The sequence below is a fragment of the Dipteris shenzhenensis genome, chromosome 22 (assembly GCF_047967505.1).
Source record: "Dipteris shenzhenensis isolate YYH24624 ecotype China chromosome 22, Dip_SZ_1.0, whole genome shotgun sequence".
Taxonomy (NCBI): Eukaryota; Viridiplantae; Streptophyta; class Polypodiopsida; order Gleicheniales; family Dipteridaceae; genus Dipteris; species Dipteris shenzhenensis.
Genome location: NC_141617.1, coordinates 25,124,391 through 25,139,935, shown reverse-complemented (window position 1 = coordinate 25,139,935; position 15,545 = coordinate 25,124,391).

Genomic DNA, 15,545 nt, shown 5'->3' with positions numbered 1-15,545 from the left:
TGTAAATATTATGGACACAAATTCACAGGTGGTTCTACTCGCATCAAGCAACATTTTCTCGGAATAGGCAGTGACATTGGAGCTTGCACATGCACTCCGTTTGATGTTCTTCCGTTATGCAAATTGTATTTAGAGAAAGTGAAGAAAGTGGTTAATCCGACCCTAATAAGAAATTGTGCAACTCAATAAGATGTGAGCACTGAGGTTGATGAGACGGTTGAAGGAGAAGCACCAATAAATGCGAGGAGTGTATCCATACATGAAGGTGATGTAGATATGCTAGCAAGCAGGTCGTAGGTGATTTTTGATGCGACTAATGTCTGTCAGGTAAAGAAGAGAAAAATTGGAGAACAATCTTCTATGGAGGATGGATTTCTTTGACAACAAGTGCATGAAGAGCACTTAAGATGGACTGAAGCATTTGTTAAAAATGGTATACCATTCAATGTCATGAGAGATGATACATTTCGTAATGCCTTGAAATCATGTGCTAGACCAAGATTTATTTTGCTAGATTATAATAAAATGCGTACCGATCATCTTGATAGAGTCAAACAAACTGTGGCGGATTGCTTTAAAAAAAGATATTGGACTTTATTCCTATATATGGGTGCACTCTTGCATTTGATGGATGGACTAGCAAGTAGGCCAGACCCTTGATAAATGTAATGTGCATTACTCCCAAGGGAACTATGTTTTTGGAGAATATTGATACGTCTCTAAAAGAAAAAACTTCAGCATATATTGTAAAAATATACGAAAGAGCAATCCACAAAGTTGGTGGCAGTGAGAATGTTATTGCATTAGTAACAGATAATGCATCGAATTACAAGACCGCAGGTTAGATGGTCATGGCAAAGTATACCACTCTGACATGGGTGCCATGTGGCACTCATACTCTCAACTCATTGTTGAAGGATATTGGACAATTACCATTTGTGCAACCAGTATTGCAAGATGCTAACGTCGTAGTGAGTTTTATAAAGAGTCATCAATACTTGCATGTAGTATTTAGAGAGCACTCTGTGAAGCAACTCAGGCAATTTTGTCAAACTAGATTTGCCACTTCTTTTCTAGTTCTTGCTAGATTGTTGAAAGTGCGTCAAGCTTTAGTCGAGACTGTTGCTGATAGACGATGGGCGAATTGGCTAGAAAAAAAGATGCAATACGCAATACCAGGCTCTAAATGTATACATCTTGTACAATCATCTCTATTCTGGAAAAATGTTGAAAGAATAAAAGAAGGTGTAGAATCATTTGTAACAATATTGAGGATGGTTGATGCTGATGCCTTTGTTATCGGTAAAGTGTATTGGAAGATGTCAGAAGCAATACAACAAGTTAAAGAATTTGTGTGCTTTGCTCCTAGGGAGAAGCAACAAGTGGTATATTTGGCCGATAAGAGATGGAAGCAAATGCACACCCCTTTGCATGGAGTTGCATTTGCTATATACATCCACAATATCAAATGCATGCTCAATCATAGAATCCTGAAGTCATAAGTAACTTTCGAGAGGTTTGTAAAAAGTTACTTCCTGGAGATCAAGGAAAACTGGCCTACCAGCAACGAGTGAGATATACGAATCGTGAAGGCTCTTTTGGAGATCCTTGGAATCTTGATGCTATTAAGGCGACTATTGCACCTACTTGGTGGAAGGAATATGGTGGAGAGACATTGGAGTTATAGCATGTTGCAACTTGTGTGCTCTCTATTGCTGCATCATCGGGTGTATGTGAGCAAAATTGGAGTGCATACGATTTTATTCATTCTAAGAGACACAATCGCTTAAAGCCATCAAGAGCTACAGATTTCGTATTTTGCTTTGGAAATCTACGATTGTTGAAAGGATTTAATGTTGCAGCTAGGGTAGCAAGCGAAGCCGTTGTAATGAGAATTGCTGGACAACAATTGACTACAGAATTAGTTGCTGAGGGTGCATTCAGTGAAGAGGAAGACGAGCTTGAGCTACTTAGTGACAACAGTGAAGTCAAAGAGATAGATGACATTGTACCTATGTTGAATGCAATATAGAGTGATAGAAGAATATGATAGGTGATAGAAGTGGTGGATGAAGCTCTAATTATATTGGATATAATGTTGTATGCGAGGGGATGGATGGGAGAATATGTCAAGCGATGGGAGAGCGCATATGCTCGTATCCATCTCGTCTCCTTTTGTATTGAAATCTAGAACCTTGTGGGCTACAAGCGATGTTGTGTTGTAATTATTGAGATTGTGGATGATTTTGGTATACATAATAGTTAGAGACAACTTGTGACTTGCAAATACTTTCAAGGCAACATCGAAGGGAACATCAGAAAGTCGGAATGAATAATCGAATATGCGCAATCGAAGTTTATATTTTCAAGTCTCAAGGGTTGATCTAGCTATTATGTGCACTAATTCACATCGATATATTTTAATATTTCTGCATTAACTTTACAAGTCCACCTAATCCATTAAAAACCACATAAATCACTTATACCACTTAGTTCACTTAAATCACTTAGTCCACTTAAATCACTTAGTCTACTTATCACTTATACCACTTAATTCACTTAGATCACTCAAATCCATAGAAATTTACACAAATCAATTATACCACTTAGTTCACTTAGATCACTTTAATCACTTAAATCACTTAAATCACCTAGTCCACTTAGATCACTTATACCACTTAAATCACTTAGTCCACTTAAATCACTTGTACCACTTAATTCACTTAGATCACTTAAATCACTTAGTCCACTTAAATCACTTAAGTCACTTAAATCAACTAGTCTACTTAGATCACTTATTCCACTTAAATCACTTAGTCCACTTCACTCACTTATATCACTTGAACCATCGTTGCAGAAGAAGAGTATTATAAAGTTATATATGAAGTTTACAATGTACATAATTATGCAGTAGGATCCACATCTACCATTCCCTAAGTGCTTGGGGTCCTGCACCCTGCGAATCTATATTAGTGAGGTCCTCAAAATCAAAAAATATCGGTATCCTCAGCTGCATCCAAATCTCCAAAGGACTGTCTGTAGCGTGTAAGTTCATACTCCAATGTCTGTACGCATGCTTGTAGGTCCTCGATCTCTTTGGCTTGTGATGCAACGTGATCTTGTAACTCCTCAGTAGTAACACCTTGTTGACGGAGAGGTATGGCAGATGTGGCCAAGTCAACAAGATCACTGTTTGCCTGGGGAGTTAGCACACGAGGTCTCTGAGACACAGGCTCTCTGTTCTCTATCCTTGCTCGCTTGCACTCTATAGGATGTCCCTTTCCTGTTCCTGACAAGTGATGCTTGTCATTCCAATCCACGCGTCGATGCAAGATGTCGTAGACGTACACCTGTTGGATGAAATACATGGGTATTTGCTGGTTATTGGGAATGCTTCCTTCCACCTCTATGAATCGTTGGAGAAGGATGTGGGCTAGGGTTTTATGCCCCAAGTCTTACAACTTGGGCTGTGCATATTTATTCCTAGCACTTCCTGAACGAAGAAACAAGGTGTTTCTTATGAACTCTGATGGGCATAGTCTCTGTACTTGTTGAAGAGAGACCGGGTCGCCTTGCATGGTATCGTCATCCACTGGACCAGCAGCAAAAATACCTAGTCCCTCTTTGCCCACCATCTCTCTTTGCACTTGTAAGATAGCCTGAGCCTCAACGTGATTTAGCTGGTCTACTAAATCACGCCTCTTGAGGCACAAAAGCACCTTATGGGCCCTCTTGGACTAGAGGTTGCTCTAGTTGGGGAGGATCTTGTGGGAGAATGTTCTCTAAGTTCTCTCCCTCCATGCTCATACTTAGCCTAAAAAATGACAACAAGATAAAATTAATTTGTAACCACAAATAATATTAAATATTTAAACAATATTAAACAATTAAATAATATTAAACCTATACAAATAATATTTAAATATTTATTGTCGCATCATTTATCATATTTTAAAATTGGACCATCATTTTTATCACAACATTCAGTTATACAAATAATATTTAAACATTAATTATTGCATCATTTATCATATTTGACAATTGGATCATCATTTGTATCGCATCATTTACTTATACAAACAATATTTAAACATTACTTATCGCATCATTTATCATGTCACTGTAAACATACAAACTGTTCGAACAATGGAGTGGATCCAAACTTGGATGATATATAAAAGTAAAAATGTTACAAGTTTCATGATCGGTCACTCATGTTACATCTTGGAATCCAAGAAAGACTCGGTCATTGGCTAGTGGTCTAAGTCCTTGGTTTGGATAATTATTTATATTATAATTAAAATTGCAACACACGAGAAAAACAGACTGCAACACACAACTCTCGCAAGAGAGATGAGTGTCAGCCTGTCTACACACTTAAATACAATACAAAATAAATAATAAACAATTTAAAAAGACTACAACACACAACTCTCCTAAGAGAGATGAGTGCCAGTCTTAAACAAAACAAGAGAGAGAGAAACATTGATTACTAACGAAATACTATAATAAAAGTAAGGTGCAGTAAGGTACCTATGACGAGAGCTGGTAGGTATGGAAGTAAGCAAGAGGTAGCAGGTAGGCAACCAAGAGGTGGCAGGCAAGCAAGCAGGTGGCTCAAGAATATAGCTGGATGTATTCGTACGAATACCAAAAATAACAATTGTTTCATATTTATACTACGTTTATTCATACGAATAACCTCATTTATTCGTACGAATATGTTTATTCGTACGAATAAATTAGGAAAAATCGTTGGATTCATTTTAATTCGAGAAAATTGCGATTTTTCACGTTTTTTCGAATCGAAAAAAAAATTCGTACGAATTCATGCAACTTAGGCCCAAAGTTGATCAAATTCATTCCAATTTCAAGATGCATCAATGGCTAAAAGTTGTAATGTTTATAGAAAAGGAGTGTTCTCCATCCATTGTCCCATCTTGCATATGAATGCGCATTCCACATGAGAAGTTGTGAGCACATCAAGTTCGCCTCTTGAATCCAAGAACATGCATACTAGCTTCGCACCCACTTCATAGAGCACATATCAACTAGTTTGATAACTACATTGACTTTATAGATGATTGTTTGCTCATGACAATTCTATTTTGGGCTTGCCACTTCTTGCATCTTGACATTGGTTTAGAATTGCACCTATTGTGGGTACCTCCACCTTGCTTTATCCCATCTTGCTCCCTCATAGATATTATTGGGTTATCTTTTCCATTCTTGTAGACTCCACCCATTCATATTCCTTCATTGACATGTCTAGTAAAAGATAGTAGGATAATCAAGTGTGTTAGCTACAAATCATTACTATTAACATGTTAATTTGTTCACTTAGACATGCATTTGAATTGACTATGCTCTGGGATCTATGAAGATATATTCTTGTTTCTAAAATTGCCTATTAGCATGCTCAGAACCTCTCACATAGAATGCTCATTTTCTAAGCAAAGTGAGTCAGTGAATGAAAGACAAGTTGCACACTTTCTAGATGCATCAATGATAAAATGGATTAGAAAATGTTCAAAGGAAAGGGTTGTTTGATTCATCAATGCTTGTGCGCAAGGTAGTACAAATGGCCTCATATTGCCACATTGGACACACCCGTTCCTTTGTTACCACTTACACTCACTCACAAACATAGGTATGAATGAAACAATACATACCCAAAATTTCACTCTACTATCTATTGTGCCATATTTACTCACATCATCCACTAAGTACAATTCTCCTGCATAAACATTCACTCTACTATCCATTGTGTCATATTCACTCACATCATTGACTAAGTACAATTCTACTGAATAAACAAATGTATGCTCATAATCCAAAACAACAACTCATGATAACTCCATCACCCTCTAGAATTGACTACTTGTACTGTAAATACTCTCTCCCTCAATGCCTAGCATGTACTATACCTTGGAATACCTTGCCTCTAATCTCACACAAACATCATTGTAGATGCTCTTGAGACTTGGGCTTGAATTCATGCCAAGACTATTTGTGGAATTCCTTTGTCATATCTAGTTGTCCTTTTTAATGAGTTCCACCATCAACATCACTTTCAAGGCTTCATTGTGGTTCAATATAGATGATTCAAACTTTGGGCCATGGCTCCCCCATGTCTGACTTCACCCTTCATTTGTTTCATACAAGAATTTGCTTTGTCATTGGAACACCCTATGGTCTAGGCGTTTGAATTAGGTATAAGAAAGACAAGTTGGAAATATTATAATACATGGGTTATAACTTTGATCCATCTTTGAGGATAAAATTATTAAGTGGATGGTAGTCATCTTTCAGGATGATTTACACAAGGCATATATCTAGTCTAGTAAGAATAGGTTGGAGCCACTTCTCTTAGAGGTTAAGCCCTATCACACAAATGATTCCTTTATCTAGGAACCTATTACTAGTTTTTCCAGCAATATGGCAAGTTGGAAGATTTATTTGATACACATGCTAATAGAAAGCTAAACCTTATGGATTCTTTAAAGTTTCCATCAGTGCATGCATAAAACCTTTTGAATACTATTGCTTGTTGTTCTTTATAGATTTTCCCTATCACACTTTTTTATATCATGATCATATTATTTTCCTTTTATAGTGATATCGTGTGTGGCTTAATGGTTGTCTTTCTCTTCATCATTATGAAGGAAGTTAAAAGGCTAGTGCACAATATTCTTTGTAGAATACTTGAAGTTTTTTATGGTAAATGATGATTTAAGTTTTATATAGTTACCCTGTAGTTATTGTAGAATCCAAAAATCCACCAAAGGGTTCTATGTTTCATGCACTTGTTGGCAAAGATTGTATATAGCCTTATAACCTACATTAGGGGAGAATTGGGGTCTCAAAAGGGCCTCATAAGGAATGGATTGGGGAATGCTTAGTGGGCTAATGCAAGGGGCTTGGAGGGTCCCAAAGAGGCCTAACCAGCCCAACCTAAGTGGGTTAAGCCCACATTTGAGCCCACCTCTCCCCCCAGCAATGAGGGGAGGGGGCCACTTTTTGATATTTGAATTTCAAATTTCGAATCTCTCTCTCTCCCTCCCTCCCTACCTCGCTCCCTCCTCCTCCTCCCTCTCCCTCTCCCTCTCCCTCCCTCCCCCTCCCTCCTCCTCTCCCCTCCTCCATCTTGCTCCTCCTCCTCCCTCTTCCCTCCTCCTCCTTCTGGCTCCTCCTCCCTCCTTCCTCTCCCCTCCTTCTCCAACCGCCCAGGATCCCTCTCCTCTGCTCCTCCCTCCTGCAGAATCTCTCCCCTCCTCCTCCCTTTTACAGTAGCTCCTTCCCTCCCTTCTACACCTGTCGCCCTACTCTTCTCCTCCTCTTCCTCTTTCCCTCATCTGCTTCTCCTCCTCCCTCTTCCTTGCTACTCTCTCCCTCTCACTGCTCCATCTTTGCCAGCTCTCCCCTACATTTTAGCTTGCATCACTGATACCTCTCTTTAAGTACTCATGGCACCATTCGAGGACATATCCAACAAGTACCATGTGAACCTACAACTGGAGGTAGAATATGCAAGCACACGTTCTTTGGGATATAGTGGAACTCCTCAAAGTGTGCTCCACATTCTTCGATTGTAAGGGAAGAAGCATCTTGACCTTTGGGTGGATGGAAACTTGTATCGTTTAGACCCTGCCACCCAAAAGAGTCCTCCTTTTCATACAGTGCATGATGTTGTTTGGTTTGTTGGCAAGGGACATGCTGGATTGCTCAGTTATTGTAATCGATTAAACCATTCTCAGACATTGGCTATGCAAGCAAGCGAGGTGCAGAGAGCCCAAGCAGAAGAACTTGCACATTTGGGAAATATTACTATTGTGGCAATGCATAATAGTATGCAGGATCTCCAATTGCAAAACAAAGAACTCAGTGACAAAGCACATGCACTGGACTTGGAGCGACATGAATTGGAAGAATTAATCCAGAAGCTTGCTGAAAGCAAACAAGATTTGGAAAGGTCTATCTATGGCCAAGTTCAACGTGTTGTGGAGAAGGAACGAGAGAAGTCGATAGAACGAGTACAAAAGTTGAAGGGAACACCTTTGGGACTGAAGGAGAGGAAAAGACAATTGCAATCTATGGATGCATTGTCAACCAATAGTGGTGCCCGAAAGAGGAGAATACGGGCTGCAAGGTTAGCTCCCCAAATTTTCAATGAAATTTCTTACCCCAAAATATTTGTGGTGTTGCATTCTTTCCACTAAGACTCATTTATTCTACTTTAGGAATTTCATGGAGGATGTGATGGGAACAATGGAAATGGATGATAGTGATCCTTCATATGTTCTAAGAAGTTTAATAAAGCCAAGTGATGTCATGGAAGTGTTGAAGGACTCTAGACAAAAAGGGCTACGTAAACAAGTTGCTAGAGAGGTAATGAAGGATTTCAAGGGCCTCGTCCAAGCAAAGGAGGTGCTTGGAGCTTGTGATGATGTTGGTGTAAGTCGTGAAGCTTACAACTCTGTTTTTGCTATGGAGGAAAAGCATAAGATATCTACAATGCCATTGCCAACATCGTGGTCTATAAGGCTTGCACCTCAAGAAACAAACCAATGTGCTAGAGAAAAGCTTGGAGGATACCATTGTGTAAGTGGCACAATGACTTGGAAGAGTAAAAAGAAATCTAGCATCCAAATGTTTGAGAATGCTTTCAATAATGTTTACATGGATGTAGAGAATTTGCAGAGAGCCATGGTCAAATTCTATGGGATGAGAGAAGAAGGTAAGAGAAATTCCCTCCACATTCAACTTTATTTCTTCTAATTTCTATATCCTTACTGAATTTCTCTTTCATTGTTCAGATGGCAAGCTAGTATTTATTATTAAAGTGGATGAAGCTCAGTTGGTAAAAGAGCACAAGCTAGAAAGGGTGAGCATTTGTATTATGAACGATGCCTTGTGTTTTGCTCAAGGGGATGAGGAAGTTGAGCAGGGTTTCTCAGTCCAATCTTAGAAGGACATATGGTGGCTTGCAGCCTTTGAGACCCCAAAGGAGTGCCACGAGACATTGAAGTAGGTTTTGGAGAGAACCGGCATCCCATCAATTATTCAAAGACAAGAGGCAAGGCAAACATTAATTGTGGATGGGCATGGAACGTTTCAAGTTGAATGGCATCTAGCTGGTGATTTGAAGAGCCTCAAGTGCTTGTATGGTTGTGATACAGGTGCAGATGCAAAATGGACATGCTTGTATTGTACCCACTCTCAGAAGATGCAAAAGGGAAGCCTACAGCTCGGGGGGGTCAGCCATCATATGTAACCCTATCACGTGAGTTCAACAAAAGGATATTTTTAATATCTAAAATTTACACAAATTAATATACATAAGGGAGTTTTAAAAATAAATTTGGAAAAAATTTATAGATTTGTATAGAAAAAGGGTAAATTTTATTAGGGAAAAATTTACAGATAAGGGAATTTACAAATAGTCCTTGAACGCACGTGATATGGAGGGTTTATACATAGTGAACCCCCCGAGGCCTACAGTGGGAAAATGGCATCCTTTCTTCTTGCAACTAAAGTGTAGCCCCTGATCGCCACAAAAAGGATCCTAAGTGGGACCCCATTCTACCAATTCCATTGGAGCGGGTACACGTGTGTACTTTGCATGCTGAACTGCGTATACTTGATAAGTTACTCTATCTCCATCTAGTTTATGCTTGGAATTTGAGGCCACATCAAGTATCTGCACAATGCATTGCAAAAGCTAAAGAACTACTCTCACTAATGGGACTTCACGAAGGCAATGTGAACCTTAAGCAGGACAAGAAACAATCAGGAAAGACACAAAATCTTCCTGCCAAGGTGTCCATGGGCGGAGGAAAGGCAAGGAGGTTCTTATCCAACCACAATGCTGATAAAGAAAAACATACATTGGCTCAAAGTACCCTAGGTTGGGAGTACTGGAAAGATTTGTGTGAGTGCACCACAAATCAAGCTTCACATCTGCAAATTACTACTTTGAGAGCAAAACTGTGGACAAAGCTTGATGCATTTATAAAGTTGCTTAGACAAGGTCAAACAGATGAGCTTTATTATGAGAGATTCAGGACAGTGTTGGGAGAATTCATATCATTGATGGTAGAAGCATGGGGGGAGTCACATATTACACATTACATGGTAATCCTCCTTAGGTTGAAATTTTGTGCTTTAAACTTGAGTCAGTTTATGTTTCTAATACAATGTTTTTCTTTACAGCATATTCTTTACGCACATGCACCATGGTTTGTGGAGCAATGGGGCCCTTTGTCCATTTGGAATAATCAAGGAAAGGAGAAATCACACTACAGAGCAAAGGCAGCATACTTCAAGAATACAAGGCATGGGGTTGGTATCACGCGAAGCAATGCACTACACGAAATGTTCGATTGATTTTATAGATGTCTAGAGGCCAAGACTCTCAAGCGCGATAAGGTAGAGGTCTCAAGTCTTGCAAAAGTGGTTCAACATGTCAAGAAGACAAGAAGATGTGCTGCTTGGAAGTCCTCAACAGGGAGCCAAGGGGTTGCACTTTGGTTGCAACGTAGAGTTAGACAGGGGAGGCATTGGGTCCTAAGAGATCCCCAAATGTAAAATGTTTGATGAATAAAGTTAACACTATTTTGAGTCAATTATAGATTCCTAAATTCACAAATTTGTTTGGAAATTGCAGAATTGCATGTGCGACATGGCAAGGCAGAGGGGTGAGTGGGTTGGGAGGGAGGGTGGTGAAGATTAAGTATTACCGAACTGGCGACAAAAGACTGGGGGGGAGGAGGTGCACTCAAAAAACCCTAATTTAAAAGAAAAGCCCTAAAGTGCTTTAAAAAAGACTATATAAAGCACTTCAAAACCCTAAAATCCCTCATTTATATGGCACGAGTTAAATAAATTGCTAGACCCACTGGATGCCATTTAGACGTGCCATTTAGACGCTACCCGTTGTCCTCCTCACAATGCCATGGCCTTCGAACACACTGCAAGCCCCAGTGGCCAAGAGGACAATGATCACCAAGGATCTAAAGGCGGTTCTTATCATCAGGAGTCCAAGCAATGCAAGTCCCCACCATCCGACTCTCATGGGGGATCCCAGGGATATCAGCACCATGAGGAATCCCAACACAATGAAGGATCCAAGCAAGATGAGGGGTCCTCTCAGTCCTTCCACACAACTAATAGTGGAAGTAGAGAGGCCTCCCGAGAGGGGCAAAATAGTCTAGTCAATCCTAATCAACTGCCTCTCCCTCCTCCGTGGGGTCTTGGTGTGGAGCATCTAGACCAACAAGGGGAGCAAGAAAGGCAAAGAGAGGAGATGGAGAGATTACAGGGGCCACAACAAGAGGAAGTATTTGGCGGGCTCATAGATATAATGAACCTTGGCCCCAATCCTCCAACCAAGCAAACCGCACGGAAGAGCACCATCAACCCCCTATGCCTCGAGATGATCAGATATGAGGAGCCTCTAGTACAAGCTGAGCAAGAGCCTCAGCCTACTGTCTCACAGCCTCGTGAAAAGGAAAAGAGACCAAGGACAAAGCAGACCCCTAGGCATGAGAGGCCACCTCAAATGACCCAGCAGACACAGGAAGAGGAGTTTGAAGAGGTGGTTGCAAGGGAGGAGAGGCGAAAGAAGTTCAAAGCAGACAAGCGGCCATGGAGCCATGTCCAAAGGCCAGTGCAGGGTCCCCCAAAGATTAAGAGGCGCAAAAAATCAGGAGTGAAGGCACTTCAGGAGATCTGCAAGTTTCAAACCACTATGGACAATCTCATTCCCCGTGCATCCTTCCAGCGTGTTGTACGTGAACTAGCACAGCATTACAAGAGTGATGTGCATTTCACTTCAGGTGCTATGGGAGCAATCTAGGAGGCAATGGAGCATATGACAGTAGGTTTTTTTGAAGACGTGAACTTATGTTCTATCCATGCCAAAAGAGTAACAGTGATGGACAAGGACCTTGCACTCGCCAAGCGCATCCGCTCCGATCCCTTCCTTAGGCCCTAGATGTTGTTAAGGTTCATTTGGTGTAACCTGAATCATTTTGTAAATCTTTGCCCTTTGAGGCCAATGAATAAAAGATATTTTTATGTTCTATTACTGTTCCCATGTTATTATACATGTTACGCACGTGATGCTTTCCATCAGTTTATGCAAGTTCAGTGTGAATTTGAGTGGTCAAATGATGTTTTTTCACTGCGCGGCAGAAGGCAAATGTGTTTGGCATCACGTGGGGAGCCCAAAAATGGCAAAACCTGCTATGGTGCATATGGGGTCTATTTGACTTAGACACGGGCTATGGCACGTATGGGGCCTGTTTGACCAAGTCAAACAAGCGCGTATGCAGTTTATGCAAGTTCAATGTGAATTTGAGTGGTCAAATGATGTTTTCTCACTGCGCGGTAGAAGGCAAATGTGTTTGGCATCGCGTGGGGAGCCCAAAAATGGCAAAACCTTCTATGGCGCGTATGGGGTCTGTTTGACTTGGACGCGGGCTATGGCGCGTATGGGGCTTGTTTGACCAAGTCAAACAGGCCCCATACGCACCATAGTGGGTTTTGGCATTTTTTGGCTCCTCGTGCAATGCCGAACACATTTGCCTTCTGCCGCGCGGTGAGATTCTTACTGGATTGCTCAAAAATGACCATTATAGCGCAAATATTTATTTAATCGCATGCTTTTGAACAGAATAGTGAATGAAAATATTAATGCCAACAACAATTAAAGTTACAAAATACAATGACAGTATAAAATAAATTTTATAAAAGAACACAAAATAAAAAGAATAGCTGAATTCATATAAAATAAAATTTCTATACAATAAGGCTTCAGAGCCTTTCTCTCTTCTCTAAAACACTAAGAACATTGGGATTTGAATTCCCAAATACACTCCTAGCCCTAAACCTAGTCGATAGAGAGTCATTGCTATTGTCGTTGCTGGCCAGGGACATGGCTGCTGCCGTCAATGCCATACCTTGAAAATTGGTTCCAAAGGCATTGAGGGCAGCCATGCAGTTCACCAAAATGACCTTGTCAGCATTGCGATTGATGTCAGCATGACCAATCACTCTTGACAAGGCTTTGCACTTCAGGAGGTCATCAGTGCCATGTGGAGAAAACTTTGTGGATAACCACAAAGTGCCCTTTTGCTTGGCCAAGGTAATGTGCCAGTGAGTGATCTCGGCCGAAGCTACTGCGAACAAGGCGTTGCCGAGATGAGAATAGGTCGACCTCAAATGCCTCCTGCAACAGTCCAACATTACATTAGAATTCCATTAAAGCAAAAGTATACCAAGAGAGAAGAAATTCAAAGCTCATAGTTTCTTACCACTATGGAGTCATCATGCTCAATCCCTTCCTCTTTGTCAATGAGGATGGATCCAGAGGCCTCCTACTGTCTGGAGTGAGATGTGGAGGCTTCTTCTGGAACATCAGGTAGGTCGGAGTAGATTGATGTCTCTGCATCTTTGATTTGGGCCAGTGTTAAAGCAAGAACCTCTTCTATTGAATCATCTGCTCCCAAAAACCCAGGTTCTTGCATAGCCGTGTCCACCTCGTATCCACACAGGATACCAAGAGCTTCATCCTCCCGGAGACCACCAAACATAACCTCTATGTCATGGAGAAAGAGGTATTGTTCTCCATCGACAAGAAGGGGAGCAAGAAACCATATCATTGTTGCGGGGTCAACAGAGGTGGTGCCCAAGGTGGATGGAATTTGAGAAGTAGAATGGGGTTCAGGAGGTCGTTGGAGCACTTCCAGGGCCAATGTAGCTTCCCGCTCCTCAGCTTCTTCATCTATGGGCTCTTCATTGTAGATGTTGGGCTCATCTACAGAAATAAGAGGATCGGAAAGGGCAGGGGCAGGGGCAGGGCTTGAGGTCGAGGCCTCCTCTTCCATTTGTCCCTCCTGGAGAAGGAAAATAAAGGTCATTTCCCAGGATAGGAACCTATTTCCTGTGTTTCCGATGACTCCACATGCTAGGAGGTCATCATTATCCACCTCCCTAAACCCTAGGGGTGTGAGCTGGGCTCAAAAGCGATCTAAACGCTTCACAAACCTGGGTTCTTGATTGAACAAGTACTTCAAATAATCAATTGGGACCCATCTTTTTGTAGACTCATCAAGTTGATATGCAAAACTCGTGATGTAGTCTTGCATGTACTTGATGAGGTCTTCAAAATCATCTCGGGCTCCCAAGTAGGTGCCTAGGACATCTATGCTCTTATCAAAGACTGGAAATAACTCCTCCTCTCTATCAATTAATGGAGTACAGGAGATGAAATCATGGAAGGCAGACCTAGCAGAATCCATCGTAGTTTGGTAGCTAGGAGAACTATGGCTATGATAGTGAAACTTTGAAACTAAAGTAACTTTATAACCTATATATACCCAAATGTTCTAAATATAAAAAATAAAAAGAATTATAAATTTTTTGGGAAAAACTTGACATTGACATGAAACAAAACCATTCAAAACATCAAAATTAATTGCACCACTATTACTTTTGCTTTGAGGTAGATTCTAAGGAATTCTCATGGATGTAATGATTAAGCCTAGAACTTGATAAAATGAATTCCATCAATCGATTGAAGGGTCAATTTTGGTTTCCTAAATGGGTCCAAGGTCATCCTTCGTGCATTTCACAGTAGTGCAGAGGCTTGATGTTACCCTTTTCAACATTGGACAAGATCATCATCATCATGGCATCATCAAACTCTCTTATTTCACCAATCTCTCTTATTCCATCACAAGATAAGATAATAGTTTATTCATGACATAATTATTTCATACTTGCAATCATGACATAATGAGTTGTATTAGTCAAGGTCTATTAGCTCTACTTGCAAAATCACAAAATGCAACATCAACTTGTTCGGTCTCATAGAATGATGCAATTTTCAATGCTTTCAAGTAAGAGAATATCGTTTTGGTTAAATCATCATCTTGAAAATGTTGCAACTATGCATGAGATTATGAAAGTTGAGAAAATGGGATATGAAATGTGGGAGCGAGTATCATCACCAATGCTATTTTTAGCAATAAAAACAATCAAAAGCACTCGGCATTTGTTGCAAGAAATATTGCTACAAACTTTGTACGATCAAACATCATGAATTAACCTTGGAACAACTCTAGGCTTTCAAATAGTCTACTTTTGGGCCAATAGTACCATTTGTAGTTGGAATCAAACGTCTGATATTGAAATTGAAATCAAATTTTGCTAATTTAGAAGACATTAAAGTGCCTTTTCTATGGCCTAGTTTGAGACATGATGTCGCGCATGATACTATTGAGGTTGAGCAAAGGATAGAGTCTAACATTATTCATGATAGAAAACAAGCATCTCAAGTTTGAGAAATCTATTGCCAAATGCATGCTAAATATAAACGAATAGGTCATAGTTACTCTGTCAACTCACCTACATTAGTACAATCAAAGTTTTTGTTCAAACGTTTTCTTTTGTCATTTTCATGAATTCAGCTTCTTTGATTTCTTCTATCCATCAAAGCTTTGTGCACATGTTCAACCTGTAGATGTCTCCAAAAATGATAT